General features: G+C 39.5%; 1 protein-coding gene across 1 annotated transcript in view; it reads left to right on the top strand.

Annotated features, from left to right (window-relative positions):
• The window catches only part of wwox (WW domain containing oxidoreductase), a 162046-nt gene that overhangs the window by 141369 nt on the left and 7975 nt on the right, over nt 1-12702 (top strand). The window lies entirely within an intron of this gene.

Raw genomic sequence — 12702 nt, 5'->3', positions numbered from 1 at the left:
CACAATCGGAACTGCTTTTAACAGCCAATCAGAGGTTGTGGCTGTCCCGCTAGGCCAGTGCTTCTCAAATAGTGGGGCGCGCCCCCAGGGGGGGGCACGAAGCGATCCCAGGGGGGGCGCGCGGTGGTGGCGGTTTTAGGCACAGGTTTGTCCGGTGCGCAAATTTAACGTGGGGGCAGCGGTGACAGCGGCTCAGTGCTTGGAAAATAATCTGGTCCACTATTCGGTTCCTATTGTCTGTTCTGTCTGTCCGCGGCTGCGCGAGTGAGAACGAAAGGGGAGGGGTGGTGTGGGCCCTGTCTGCCAGGGGAATCGGGGCACGCGGACCACTGCTACCGCTGCCTGTTGCCCAAGATCACCGCTGCCCTTAGATTCCTAAGCTCATGCTAACAATGTCATTCTTTATGAACTATTGTAGACATTTTGATGACGTGTCTTTATTTTCCATCCATGTTTTCTTTGTCTGCCTGTGGTTTAGTTAGTGTCAGACAGACATAAAGACAGCAGGTAATGCAGGAAAACAGCTGCACTTTTATGAGATCAGAAATAAACAATCCGTCATTTAGAAAAAAAAAATCAGCACGTTTTTACCTATTTCTTCAGACTAAAAACGTTAAATATATTGGTGCTGCTGTGTTAATGTTTCAGATCAATTTAGATTTAATATTATTTATTGATTGAATTATTTTTTTCAGCATCAAATGGTTCAGTTGGTCAAAATGTTTCTAGTTTAAATAAGGAATGACAGATTTTTTTTATTTCAGGTACTTTCAGCTTCTTTTCTGTTTTAGACTAGAACAGGGTTTCTGTGGCTAAATAAAGTTAATATTTGTTGAAAGTGGATTTATTTTGCTTTTTTCTTTTGTTAGTGTTAAAAGATACAATTTTAGGTATACAAATTTTATAGATACTGACCTGATGTATTGTCACCGCGTGAGTGTGTCTGTGTGTGTGTGTGTGTGTGTGGGGGGGGGGGTTATGGGGGGGGGGGTCAGGGGGGGCGCGAAACATTTTCTTTTCCTAGGGGGGGCCTGGCAAAAAATAATTGAGAAGCACTGCGCTAGGCCCAGCAGCTCTCAGATCAGTTTCTGAGCACGTTTTTACGAGTCTTTTCACTTTAACCACGGAAAACGGCTCTTGCTGTTCTAGCAGAGCAAGCTGTGGAAGACCAGAGAGGCGTCACTATCGGGGTGTTAGCTATGGCAAATAACATCTCAGCGGCCATTTTGAGAGATGTAGCGCGGCTGAAATCCACGTGTTGAATCCACAACATTAGTGAAGAAATGTGTTCCTGTAGCTGTGATGCTGCACTGTAAACCCGAACAAGTTACCACAATTATTTTAAGTTGATTAACTTAAAAGTCAGATTTTTCCATATTATAAAAGATTTAATTGTGCTACTTGTATTTTTTGATAACAGTAAAATTAAAAGTGTTAATTTGTGCAAATCAAATATTGGCATTAAATATGACTAACATTTTCCTGTTAAGACAACTTAATTGTCATCAGTTACTATGACTCACCAGTTTCAAGTTTTCAAGCCACAGGAATAAGTTTGCATAATTTATCCACAACTTCATAATTTTATCTTAACAGAACTTAATCTTTATTAGTTACCTTCTTGTACAGGGGTCATAACATTTGAGTCAGTGAACTCAAAACCATGCATTTCAAAACTTAAATATTTTTAGGAAAATGATTGCCTAAAAAACAATGAGTAACGGTAACTTAAATAAAGCGCAATGTTATAAACATCTGCCTAACAAAATGATTTGCTAACTCTCTCCTGTGCAATGTTGAAATTAAAGAAAATTACGCTTAATAAAAACATCAAGACAGTGTGAACTTTGAGCCTACTGCCTGAACAATTGCAGAGTAGTGTAATATTTTTGAGGCATTAAGACAAAGGGAGAAAACTGATGCTTTATGCCTCCTTATTTCAACTAAGTTCTACATATGTATCATCAAGTCCTTTTGAGGGTCTGCAACCTGGGTGGTAGTTTACCACCTTCTAGACCAAGTTAAATCTTTTGAGTAAATTCAAATGTGTTGGTCAGTGTTTTGGGATATTTGAGGTGCATTGCATGGATGAGTCCAAACATTACCACGAAGGCATCACCGAATCTGGGGAAGCTGACCACTTCATCACAACAGAGATTTTTACAGGCTCGTAGTGCACTGGACTGATGGTCATTGATAACAGTAAGAAGCTCCACTGCGACACCATCAAGCTCTGGCTCATCAGACTAATCCGGAATTAATTTAAAATGAAGAAAAAGAGAAATGCCACTCATAATCTAATCAACAGAAAATATAGTGTATCTTTATTTAAGAGAGTCCTGTTAAAATCCAATATCTCTATAGTGATAAACAGAAAACACCTGTTCTACACACAAATCAATAAACTTACCAGAGAATCGAAATGCAGTGAAATAGACATATTAAGCTGAGGAACTAATACTGTTCAAGTTTGTCTTACTGAAGATCTTATCACAGGACATAATATGCCAATTCAGTTCCTATGTAGCGAAACCAAAGAAAACAGACCATTTCTGAAAACTGTATAGACTAAACAAAATGACGTTAGCATTTTGATGAACCATTTACATAATAAACAGTAGTATCTTCAATGCTCACTACATTGACAAATATAGACCACAATGCATTGCGTCTGAACAAGTTTTGCCAAAAGATTTATTTAAATGTATTTTTTAAATAAACAACCAATTTTTTTTAATCTTCAGAACACAGTGGATTCATAAAGAGTCGTCGTAAAACGCTAACATTAATTAGAAAGGGGTTGTCCAATGTCCACCAGGGGGCGCTTGGTCCTTCGGATAACTTGAACAGGTTCAGGGTTGAGGGATGGCTCGCCATCTTGTTTCATTCCGCACAGGATCTCGGAAATGAATCCGTTCCTTTCTTTCTTCGGCCTAACCTTATTATCCTATCATTCCAACATAAAATACACTTTAATAATCAAAACAAAAGACATGACAATCCGTAAAATTGATTTTAAAAAAATACGTTTTGTTTTTTTAAAGAACTATTTTAAGTTACGCAGCAGCATGGCGGGTGGAATGTCTGGGCGAAGCCTACAATAACGCGCCAAAACTTTTACAAACTTGACAAATGTAACATAAAACAACAAATATTCATTTGCAAATTAAACATTGTTGTTACATATCAAATGAATGCAAATACAAATGTACATATATTTTTTAACACTCAGGTCCCGTTCGATAAAGGAAAATTGTCTTGTTTTTTTCTTCTTCCAGGCAAAAACGGGTGGAAAATCAAAGCGCAACCTGACTTTGATAATTTCTCCTCTTGTTTTCTGCCTCATTTGGGAAACGTGCATATTTTGATGCTCCGCTACCATACACGAGAGCTCTCATATCTGCAACAACCCGATTGGCTGTTGCCGGTCACATGGATCATGTCAACTGCATACCTTTTCAAAATAAAAGAAAAAAAGGAAACCAAACAAAATGTGGTTTACCAGTTTGTTTTCTCTTCTTCAACATTTTTCTTCAAAAACAACAATAACATGAAATGACATTTTTAACAATTTCTAACAATTTTATATGTATCTATTTTTTCTGTTTTCTTTTTCTATTTTATATATTTATTATTTTAATTTTTAAATGTTTCTTTTCAAGAGTATTTTAACCTGGGTTATAATATGCTAAAGTATGCTTTTGAAAATTCCTGGGCTACCGCAAATTCAAATTCATTATATTTAACAAAATATACATTTTCAAACAAAATCTGCGAGTATGCCTCTCATGATATTTATAAAATACAGTTTTTTATAAATGTTCTATGAATTAATTTTTTCGCATTTATCCGCCATCTTCATTTCCGCTCCGTGAAAATATAGTCTGACTTCAAACCTGTCCGTGACTTCATGGAGGCACAGAACAGCTTGTTACCAGAATTTAGCATTGTAGCACCCGTGTGTAACGACACCACTGTCTCCAATTCAACACTTTCATGAAGCTTTCTGTTGCTGCTGTAAGTCCAGCAGGTTTATCCTCCAGTTCTTTCTGGATCCTGTTAAAATTATTGAGGGTATTTGACCTCCAATTTTAATCTCTTGCACCTGATGTAACACATTGCATATTCACCTTTACAGATTTCCAAACCTCGTGACTAAAGATTCGTGTCTATGTCTGCCGTTCCATCCTATTTCCACCTGGCCCAGTGACGTTTTTTTTTATCCGCCATTAGTGTGTTTAAGCAGGACAAAGTGCCTGTCCACATCACAGCCCTGTCTCCACCTACCTACTTTTTCTGTCAGTCACACTGTTATATGAAAGTATTCTAATTCTGTTTGAAGATGGTAGATGAAAGGAGAAGACCAGTCAGGGCTGTGCTTGGCATGACAGACCAAATTAGAGTGGCCAAACCTGGAGAGGAGGGTGTGAATAAAGGGAGAGAACCGTAAGGATGTTCCTGCCTGTCTGGATTAGGGGAGGAGAGAAGGTGGGTGAGGAGCAAGTGTCTGTGTCTCTCTTTATTAGGGGAAGGAGGGCGCAGCAAAGTGGGTGTGGAGAATGCTTGACTGTATTTGAAAGACAGTTGCAGGTTAGCTTTCTATTTGCAGTTTTGTTGAACATGTCACCCTGTAATGGTGATCCAGTGACAGACAGCTTGACATCGCCTGCTGAGGCAACACGGAGGGGATCGGACAGGCCATCAGAGCGCAAGGATAAACACCTCACTTCTCCAGTGTAGCCCAACTGCTCTGTACACACAGCTTGAATTTCAGGAAAAGGATTTCAAACTCATGATATATGGTGTCTCCCATTTGGCAGACATTTTTATCCAAAGCAAGCAGCAGAGTGAAATAGTGTGACTGAGCTGAATTTATTAATCATTCAATTAACTAAATGTTCCTTCTTGATACGACTCAGATGAATTGACTGTCAGTCTTTAATGCAATCCAATTCTCAGCACACCTCCAGAGAGATGCTGAGAACTTAACTACTTTGCAACTCCTTCATTTCTCTCACCCTGTCATCACCTTTCAGCTCCATTACTCACTGTTTTCTATTCTCCCCTTAAGCATTTTTTTTGTTCTTCCCCTCCTCACTAAACCGTTTTTCGGCAGCGATGGTTTGCTTATGTTTTCATCTGTCATGGCCGTCTGAGTCTTGTCAGATTCGACCCATCTCTGTGTCTTTTGGGTTGGCTGGTAAAGGCGGTCAGGGCAGCCGGTCGTATCAGACTATCAGGCCAGTTCAACCATAAATTACATACAGCTAACAAAGCGTGCTGCTGTAACTGTTTCATAGACAGTCAAAGTCACCCCGACCCATGGAATCGGGTTATAATCCTTACACACTCCATGACTGCAGACCAATGAAAATACCAGGGGAGGTCTTGCATGAGTTCAATAAGTCATTATCAATCGTCACGGAAAACAGCCCAACATCAAAAACAGGTGGTTGAAGGTGTTGCGGTTGAAGGCAGATGATGCCTTCATGTGTCTTCATGTCATGTATGACTTTAAAGAATCCATAAGCCTGAAAAATGGTCTCATTCATCCATTTATCCATTTCCTGCACTCACTTCAACTTTGTGAGACTATAGTGAGAGCTACGGTAGAATCTGTTCCACTGACACTTAAACATGTGAATGCTGGTTTTAATACAAAATAATGAAGATTAGAGCAGCATTTATTATAATTAACACAAAAATATGATCTAACTTATTTGTTTCTTCAAAAAAAATTTAAAAAATAATTTGGCGGCCTTTGTTTGGGTTTTAATTTGTACGTTTGAAAGATGATTGAAAAAGGCTACCAAGTCATGAGAAGTTTGATTAGACTTCATTTGATTTAGAGAAAATCTAAAAACTAAAGTAAAACTGAATCACTCTTGACTTCTTTCAGTAACTGCTATAGTTTTTATGATGGTGTGCATACAGCAAATGTAAGAAACAAAAAAGAAGAAAGATGTAGTATTTGTTGTATTATTATTATTCATTTTGCAAGCTTAGCTTTTTACTCCTAACAAAAATACTCAAATTGATGACAACAATTGATGTTACCCTGCAAATTTACTTAAAAACTCTCAACAGCCCACTTTGGAATAAACCAACATTGTTTTTGGAGTCCAAAGACAAATGATTTAGCTATTCTTTCACACAAATCCTGGTGTAGGTCATTTGGATCTTTGTTAAAGACGTGAAAGCGAGAAACTGATTTGTTTTTGTTGATCTCTCAGGTGAAAACAGAACAAAGACGAGTTTTTCAGAATCACCTGTAGCACTAAAAACATGTTAAATCAAGAGTTTAACCTCCAGTTACTATTGGCTGCCCTTTCCTTTGTGAGCCGTGATCTTACATTTTAAAGAAAACAAAATCCTCCAAATTCCAGCTTTGCATGGTGTATAAAACACGATTTAGGAATTATATTAAGTTCAAATGTATTTATTTTATTTTGAATGCAAATGTTTTTGTATATTTTATTCATTTTAAGGATTTGATTTATCTGTTTATGTAAATTTAAACCTTCAGTTTAGATTTTACTTTTCCCGATTTCACTAAAAGCACTTTTTTTTAAAAAAATTGGAAGTACTATTCGCATGTAGTGTTCCAACTACATGGCTGAGTGGTCAGTAGTTAGATTCCAGACATTGTTGAACTTTTTCTGTCTTGAACTAAAACTGATTTTTGATTAGAAGGTCAGTTCTTTGTGGTCTTGAGTGTTTGGAGAGTCCACAAACACTTTAAGATATTTGAATGTTCAAATGCTCACACATTTGTTTTCCCCCATATGTTTGCTGATAGACGTGGTGATAAGAAATGCCTATTTACAGCAAATTTACTATGTAAAGGAAAGAAAATTCTAAGCTTCTCTGAATAAGAGGGGCTGCACAGTGGTTAGCGCTCTTGCCAAACAGCAAAAAGGCTGGTTTCAATCTGGGCTGGGACATTTCTGTTTGGAGTTCTCATGTTCTTGTGCATGCGTGGGTTTTCTCCGGGAACTCCCGCTTCCTCCCACAGTTCAAAAACATGCTTCATATGTTAATTGGTGTCTCTAAATTGCTCCTAGTTGCGTGTGTGTGAGTGGTTATATGACCCTGCATTGCTCCGGCGAACGGTCCAGGGTGTACCCGCCTTCGCCCAACAATAGCTGGGGCGTTCTCCCGAAATGGATTAGGCAGGTTAAGAAGATGGACGGATGGAATAAAGTTATGTAAAGCTGCAGCAGTATGTTTGTTTATATTTCTAATGAAACGATTAAAAATATTCAGTTTTGGTTCTTCATAAAATTTGTAATGCGGGCTGTCTGAGACCATAGAAATTCCTCTGTCATATCCAAAAGCCATTCATTTTTAGGCATTAATCAGTGGCTAAATGTTATTGTTAAGTGATTGGAACCATCGGAAACATTTAATATGTACAAGTTTTTCAGCAGCTGGTGGTGCAGTAGTGTACATTGTTGGTGTGTGTTTAAGTGTTGCATGGAGACAGTACAGTGCTTCTCCCTCTCACTGTGTTGTCAGCTAATTGAGAGTGTGTTCAGTACTGCGGATCTGCCCTGGAGGTTGGTGTTAGCACAGACACACTGTAGCAGGACAAATGAGAATACACCCTACCATCTGCCCAGCAGAGACATTCCCTCGCCCTCACCTTGTTCCCTTACCCTTGTCTTTTCTTTCTTTCTTTACTCTTTCTGAAAAAAACATGTTCTTTTCTTTTGTTTTTTCGTTTATCACCCAGCACTACTTCTTTAGAAACTTTTTTTTCTCTCAAATCTTTCCAAGCGTTCCACACTGTGCATTTCTTCTACTCATTATTTTCTGCTGCTTTTCTCTCCGGATCCTAAGTAAGCACATGAGGGGGGGGTGGTATTGTGACGCCACGCTCAGTCATGTTCAGGTGTAACTGTACTGTGACCACAGACTTTACAGTGTGCTCCGAGGGTGTGATCCATAGGGGATGACATTGAAGGTGACCCCTGGCTGGTAACCTTGGAGACCAACTTTATTAAAATGAATTTGAGTTGAGGGGCCATCCTGACAGCAGCATAATTACATCGCAGTGCATCAGCACTAATTTATGCAGCCTGCATTCAGCCGGTCAGGAGTGCTGAGATGGGGTCAGCATGGACAGAGAGGAACACACTCACGCTCTCACCAGAAGATATTAGGATGCATGGACTACCTTGCACGCACATGCACACAGACAAGGATGACATCATTGTTACATTGAAACAGGTAAACCTTTGTTTTTCATTTCAAAGATGGATCATGTCAGTCATAATCATTGCTGTGAATTCTCAGTGCAAAAGATGCCCTCAGAAGGATTTTTGTGTTTATGTATTATGTACACAGGCAAAGATCCTGGACTACCTGTCATTATTTTATTTTTTTTGTTAAGTCGAGCAGAGAGGTATTTGGTCATTGACTTTAAAGTTTGAAATGTTAAGTAGAAGAAATCCAATTATTAATCAAGAACCAAATATATCCAACAGGTCTTAAGTTCTTCTTTTGAATATTTTTTTTTCTTTGTAGTTGTTTTGGAAAACTTCTTCACTGTAATTATGCAGATTGGAATTTTTGTTTTTGTTTTTGTGGTCTCAGGATCAGTAAGCACAGACTGAGATTTCTTTGTTAAAAATAGGGTAAGGTTAAATCAAAGCCATTAGTTACACAACCAGTAAAGGGCGGCTGTGGTGCAGCGGTAGGGCTGTCGACCCATGATCGTAAAATTGCAGGTTCGATTCCCGCCTTGCACGCCCATGTGTCGAAGTGTCCTTGGGCAAGACACTGAACCCCACCTTGCCTCTGGTGGGAGGTTGGCGCCAGTGTTTGGCAGTGGACCACCAGTGTGTGAATGTGTGTGTGCATGGGACTGTGACTGTAAAGTGCTTTGGGCCTTCGAAAGACGGTAGAAAGTGCTATGTAAGTATACACCTTTTACCATAAATCTACAACTAATAAAATACAGATTGAGTCAAACCTTTAGAATGGATTTATTGGGACAAGAACGATACATCAAGATTTCATCACTTGTTGATATCTTTCTAATATTAGTAGTAGTAAAAGAAAAAGTGTAGAAAACTGTAGTGAGAGCACCCATGTTGATGTTTTCGAGACAGTGGCTCTGAGAAGGAAACAGGAGGCAGAGCTGAAGATGTTGAGGTTCTGTTTGGGACTGACGAGGATGGATAGGATCAGGAATGAATTCATCAGATTCATAGGGGTGGCCAACCCTGGTCCTCAAGAGCCTCGACCCTGCCTGTCTTCCAGCTCTCCCTGGACTGCTTGATGCTGATAACCTAAATAAGGTGTGTTCAGTCAATCAGGATGTGGAATCACTTGAGTCAGCTAATCAACAGCAAGCTGGTGAGGGAGAGCTGGAAAACCGGCAGGGTTGAGGCTCTTGAGGACCAGGGTTGGCCACCCCTGCATCAGAGGAATAGCTCATGTTAGATGTTTTGGAGATTGATGCATGGATTGAGATGGTTTGGACACACTAAGAGGAGGGACAGTGATTATGTAGATAAAAGGATTTGGAGGTGGGAGCCACCACAAATAAGGCCTAGGGGAAGACCAAAGAGGAGGTTCATGGATGCAGTATGAAGGATATCAGGGTGGTTTGTGTGAACCAGAAGAATGCAGATGTTAGGGTGATATGGAAGCTGATGATTCACCGTCATGACCCCTAAAGCAAGTTAGTAAATCTTTATTTATATAGCACTATTTACAGAGAGCGACTCACAAAGTACTTCACAATGTTAAAAAAAAGAGAAAAAATAAAATAAATAATATAAAATATGTCTATTTTATATTATTGGGTAAAACCAATAATATACACTCTGGTATTTAAGTAAAACATAAGTAAAGGATTAAAAAAAAGCAGCCGAAAGACAGAGAAGAACGAAGTAAAGAGTACCTAAGTAAGCTATAAATACCCAAACTCAAAGTCCAATTCTTCTTACACTGGTCCAAAGGATAAAAAGCTGTTTTTGTTTGTTTGTTTTTGTTTTTTTTTATAACAAAACCTTGCATTTATGCCAGTAATTTATAGTTTCTTGTTTCTCTGTTAAAACACAAATGTGGAAAGAATACTGATACTTTTAAAAGTTGATACGAACAAGTGCCAATCACGTGTTTGGATAAATGTTTGATCCATTACTGAATAAAGCATAAACCGGAAAAAAAAGAGGTGTTAAAATATAAAAGTCCATCACAAAAATATTGGAGATTTATCATGAACACAATGTTGTTTGTAGAATTCTTTAATCTTGTGGGGGTTTTTTCTATCCGACCACAAGCTTGTTTGTTTTCTGTACTTTCTCTCCTCAATCATCAGTAGTTGGTAACAGAGGAACAGGTAGAGGAGGAAGTTTAGTGCTGGAGATGAGAGACGTGGAAGTAACTGACATCACTGCTGCAGTTGTGACCAAAGGCTCTCTAATCTTTCTCATTAGCCGGTCTCTTCGACTCGTAATGTTACTGCTAGCCGCTCTCCTATGACATGCACCTGAGATAGATTGACAGTGTGAATGAGACAGAATGCTTTCCCTGTGTGTATGTGTGAGCATAATGACAGTTCAGCTAGTTGCTCTCCTGTGAAAGTGACAAGTTCCTGCCAAATTAATATCATTACTATCAGAGTTTAATGGGCCAGTGCTGCCTACTTATTTAAAACCGAACATCCTTCTCTCTCGACCTCCACCACGCAGAAGGGGGTGGCGGGAGAATGACTAACTGAGCAGTAGAAGTGATGTGAAAGGGATTTTTTTTCAGCCACATTGAGTGGGATGGATGAAACGAAGAAGATGAAGTTAGGGAGACATTAAGCCAGAAAAAATATAACGGTTACCTCAACTGTAATAACTGTAAATATTTTTACTTCAGCTTAATCTTCCCTTTTGTAAAATTCATAGGATTAGATTTCATTCAGAGTTTATTTTCCTCTCTGTTTCAGACCTTTGTCTAAAAATATGCTTTCCTCTTTGCTTTGTGAGGTAAAATATGGCATTCCTTTGTGGGACAATGACTCCTCCCAGTTCTTGTGTTGAATTCTGATATTGAATTCTGTTCTCAATAATTGTCACTGCTAAGCCCGTGTTTGCTGTCGGAGTGATGGTCTCAATTTAACATAACAAAAAGCCAAACAGCACTGGCTTTGTGTTCCTTGTGTTTGGAGGCTGCAGCCTTCTCTCGTTGGAGGAGGAGACCTTCTTGGAGGCTGCTGGGATACGTTTGGTTCTCTGGTGTTTTTTGACTTTCATATTTTGCGCGTTGCACCTCTGTGGTCATTGTCTTTCTTTTGGTCCCATTTGCGGCACTTTAGAGGAAGTGTGTGTACGATAGAAGCAGTCTGTCGGGGCGTCATTCTTCACTCAGGCTCAGCACTGCGATAATGAGTTGATTTGGAGATGCACTCTGTGGGCTGTCAGGAAATGTAGTCACACCCACAGTCATGTTTGGACGTCTGCGTATATTTACACGGACTGTGTACATGTGGAAATAACTATTGCATATTACACCATAAGTGTGTGTGTGTGTGTGTGTGTGGTTTTTCCAATAAGCACACACCTGACTGCGTGAGGGAGAGATTTTGAGTGTGTGAATATGTCAGGCTGCCGCAGGAGACCAATTAGCTGGTGCATCAGTGAGGAGGTGAGCATACACACACCTGTGTGTGGCCCTATTACACCAGCTCATCACACACTCATATAGCGACACACAGACAGCATTTCTATGCTCATAATAGAAATATACTGACACTTACAGTACGTTGACCATATGGAATAATGACTTCACCGTGTCAAACTGTCAGCCGTGAGTCACCAGCCTGCCTTATTTCAACTACATGTTACTAACTTAACAAACTTTTGTGATTTATAGGTTATCTTGCTGCTACTGAATGGTTGTCATTAGCTATATGTACTTTACTACTCAACATTCCCTCAGCTTAAACTGCACTGCTTGTAGCATTCATACACAGGTATCGTGCACTGATGCAATTAGGTGAGAGTGAAAAGGAAGATCACAGCCTATAAATCAGCCGGGCCTCTTCATGTATAATTCAGATCTTTTATGGTGGGCTGTACACCCATATGGACATCCTAAAGGAGGACTAAGGCCATTTCCAACCAGAGAAAAGCCCTTTTAAAAGCTAATCCCTGAGCCAGAGTCGCACACTTTTTACTGTTCCTTTTTAATGAATAGGTCTCCAATAAGGCTTTTTATTGTCTTAGCATATGTTGCTTTTATTAGGGGAAAATAATTAGGCTGTGCACATCACTTCGGAAGTCCTTTCAGAAGATAAAAATGAGATAGTTTCACAGTCGTTGCGCAAGTCCTTCCGACTCCCTGTCGTTTTCCCCTTGGATGCCCTGTGTCCTGTCTCCTTCTCCTTCATCTCTGCTTTGTTTCTCGTATTCTTTTCCTTTGTCTCTCCTATCTTTTTTTAAATTTGTCCCTCCTCCTCCAGTCCTTTGAATCCTTTCCACTTCTTTCCCCACATCTTTTTCCATTGTTCTCTTGAATGCAGGGGCAGTAAATGTATGCAGCAAAGTCACGTCGAACTACACATCCACACACGTGCACACGCACGTACAAACAGATGAACAATCACAGCGTGACAGGAGGCCGTTGATGACTGACACTGATCTTATCTGGTGCAAATGTGGTAAAGAGTCGTCCGCAGAGAGAGTGGGACAGAACTTG

Source organism: Oryzias latipes, chromosome 6 (assembly GCF_053564925.1).
Source record: "Oryzias latipes strain Hd-rR chromosome 6, Olatipes_Hd-rR_3.1".
NCBI lineage: Eukaryota > Metazoa > Chordata > Actinopteri > Beloniformes > Adrianichthyidae > Oryzias > Oryzias latipes.
Note: the sequence above shows the minus strand (reverse complement) of the source record. Positions and strands in the feature narration are given on the sequence as shown.